We start from the raw sequence: 3657 nt of genomic DNA, 5'->3' as shown, positions 1-3657 counted from the left end.
GTTCTTTGCCGTTCTTGATAAAGATGAGTTGTGAGAGCTTACGCCTGATGCATCAAACTGGCAACTTCAGCGATGAGGGATGGTCACCACTTTCGACTGCTGTGGTTGGTGGTGTAGGAATAGATGATGGTAATGCTGTTCCATGTACTACTAAGGACAGAGGTAAACAGACATCTAATATCTTGCTCACCAACTTAAGTTCGATGGAGACATCATCTATTGTCGATGCAGGAATGATCTGTGCCTGTAGAAAGTCGTAAAAAAAATATAGTTTTTTTTAATGGCATCTTTTATAGCTTAATCTCTTAGAATTCAATGTATTTTATTTTGAAGCCGAGATGGCTTGTAATTGCCTAACACTTCTGAGATGAGAAGTTAGTGTGATAGCTACTGTTGAGATATGTAAGTGCGCTTGACAATGTCTTTTATCAACAATACTGCATTCGGCCTGTTCTTGTTTTCAACAGCTGAACTCATTTCGTTCAGAGTAGCTGCAACCGAATTGTGGTTTAGTTTACTGAAGTAAAGTACATAACACCGACGAGGATTTCAAGAGTCAGGAGTGCTGAGTTCAAATCCTGTTGCACAGGAGAAAGCAATGAGAAACTAATCTGGATGTTTAGAATTGCAAAAGGGTTTCAAGACTAACACCCCACCCACCACCATCACCCTCTCCACACCATTAACAGTAGCAACAGCGGCACCACCACCACCACCACCACCGCCATCGCCACCGCCACTGCCACCGCCGCCGCCGCCGCCGCCGCCGCCGCCGCCGCCGCCTCCGCCGCCGCCGCCTCCGCCGCCGCCGCCTCCGCCGCCTCCGCCGCCGCCGCCTCCGCCGCCGCCGCCTCCGCCGCCTCCGCCGCCGCCTCCGCCGCCGCCTCCGCCGCCGCCTCCGCCGCCGCCTCCGCCACCTCCGCCGCCGCCACCACCGCCGCCTCCGCCGCCGCCTCCGCCGCCGCCTCCGCCGCCGCCTCCGCCTCCGCCTCCGCCTCCGCCTCCGCCGCCGCCTCCGCCGCCGCCTCCGCCGCCTCCGCCGCCGCCTCCGCCGCCTCCGCCGCCGCCGCCGCCTCCGCCTCCGCCTCCGCCGCCTCCGCCTCCGCCGCCTCCGCCGCCTCCTCCGCAGCCGCCTCCGCCGCCACCTCCGCCGCCGCCGCCTCCTCCGCCGCCTCCGCCGCCTCCGCCGCCTCCGCCGCCTCCTCAAATCACTTCAAAAACACTCTTCCGACTTATCCTCTCCCCACCAAAAAATGAATGGATGAAATAGATAGTGCAGTTTTCGAAGACAAGATGGTCACAATTAGAATGTCTTTGATCATAGGTCTACTCGATCAAGAGATAAACAACATCGACAACGACGATGCTCCCGATAAAGGGATCCACTTGGTCCCTTGATCTGCTTTTTTCCCCTGAAACTAATCTCTCCACCTTAAAGGACACTGTAGACAATGTGGTCCGAAAAAGTATTACAGAATGGTCATGGCTAGAATGTCTTTGATTACAGACGGACCGGACCAGGGTTGATATAGTGTTGAACAACGACAAAACAGCGGATTTAGCGATGTTAGCTGTATTTAGTGAATTAATACAACTTATGAAGAGTTTGAATTCAGTGACAGTTGTTAAGAAATACTGCATCTCGTACCGTATGTTTTGTGACAGTCTTCCTATGCAAACTGTTTTTCATATCCTTGAATATGGTTGACAAGATTTATCCCAGCAGTCTTGAATCTGTCCGAAGTGACAGTCGTATAATGATGGTGTAATATCATGCTGCATCTTGAGCAAGTATCTTCAACCATAGGTTCCGAGTGGCCGAAACCTCGAGAATGAAAGTTGGTAGGCAAGAAAAATGTTGTGAAAACTATCAGAGGAGCCATTTTTGCTTTTGTTAGATTTGATTCACTTTCCAGTTTAACACCACCGTCTTTAGCAGAATCTCTTTTGCTGAAACCATTCAGACCAAATCTCTGGTCGTCATGTCCTTTACCGTCATGTATCTACTACAATATATTTTAAAGAATCTGCCATATTAGAAACAGATCAGAAACATTTGTGATTAACAACGTTGTTCAAAATATGAGGTTCTGCTGACTGTTATTTAGCAACATATTAAGAAAGATTAAAGAGAAAGAAAAAGCTGTGAGAGTTAACAACGTCCGTCATCAATATTATATTCAGACCTGATGGGATTATTCCTGCCATATCGACTAGAATTTCATCTGTTCTGTAGATTCCGTATTATTTCAAAGAAATGTTAATTTAGCGTTGATAACTTCCAGTTTGGATATTGAAAAGAACTACAATGGTGGAAAGATTTCACCAGACGCAGAAAACTTCTGAATGTCTTCAGGAACAGAAAGAAATCTTGTATGTAGACATCTTGTGTGTGTGTGTGTGTGTGTGTGTGTGTGTGTGTGTGTGTGTGTGTGTGTGTGTGTGTGTGCGCGTGCGTGTGTGTGTGTGTGTGTGTGTGAGAGAGAGAGAGTGTGTGCGCACGCGCGCGCGCGTGCCTGTGCGTGTTAATATTTTCCAATTTAAATTATAGTTAATTCTCCCATCCTTAAGTTCTCATATGTAATTTCTGTAGAATTTCTCCTATTTCTGTTTCTAAATGTATAGTCATGATAATTAAGTCTCTGTTTCATATTGTTTTTTGTTGCACCTACATATACCTTGCTGTCAAATTGTGTACTTACGATACATTGATATACTTAAGGATGGGGGAATTAACTATAATTTAAATTGGAAAATATTAACATCAGCACCTGCATATAACACTAAAAATAGAAAATGTTTGTTATGTATTAATGAAATTTTCTTTCTAATTGGGAATAAAATTCGGCTTATTAACAGCTTTAAGGAACGCAACGTTTCCTGTCGTCAGGAATACCTTTTCCAAATACGACTAAAACCTAGTATTGTGTGTATATGTAAAAGTATGTATATATGTATGTATTTATATTTATAACTTAACCTTATGAACTTTCTAAACTCTCTGATGAAGCCCAGAGACACACCCAAGTACCTTAATCTTATCTACCAAATACTTCAGTTCACTGGAGGGATAAAAGTAGAATGGGGTACTATGGCCTCTCCGCTGAAACAGCTGTAAGATTTTATCCTACTTTCTATGTTCTACGTTATATATTCTAATAATTACTGGTATTTTTATATTTTATGTTTTGTATATTATATATGTAAAGCATAATATATTATACATATATGTATATTGCTATAATTGTCTTTTTTAAAAAATAAATAAATAGACATAATATAATGTCTATAAGTTGATGAATACCAACTCTTGATCCCCTCCATTTTCTTATTGCTATATAAATTAAGGGTAAAATAACTTTTTACCCTCACCCATTTACCACACTCGGTAATGTAATTGCCATGCAATGAAAAAACACTTGTGCATTAATAATTGGGTATTCTACCAGCAGTATATTGGATAGATATTATCTCTTAGTTGGTTGGATTCACAATCTCTAACTCTCTTAGAATTAAATTATATATAAAAAAATATACATTCATACATACATATATATATATATATATATATATATATATATATATATATATATATATATATATATATATATATATATATATATATATATATATATATATTTATATATATATGATATA

The sequence above is a fragment of the Octopus bimaculoides genome, chromosome 11, assembly GCF_046866305.1.
Source record: "Octopus bimaculoides isolate indiv1 chromosome 11, ASM4686630v1, whole genome shotgun sequence".
NCBI lineage: Eukaryota > Metazoa > Mollusca > Cephalopoda > Octopoda > Octopodidae > Octopus > Octopus bimaculoides.
Note: the sequence above shows the minus strand (reverse complement) of the source record.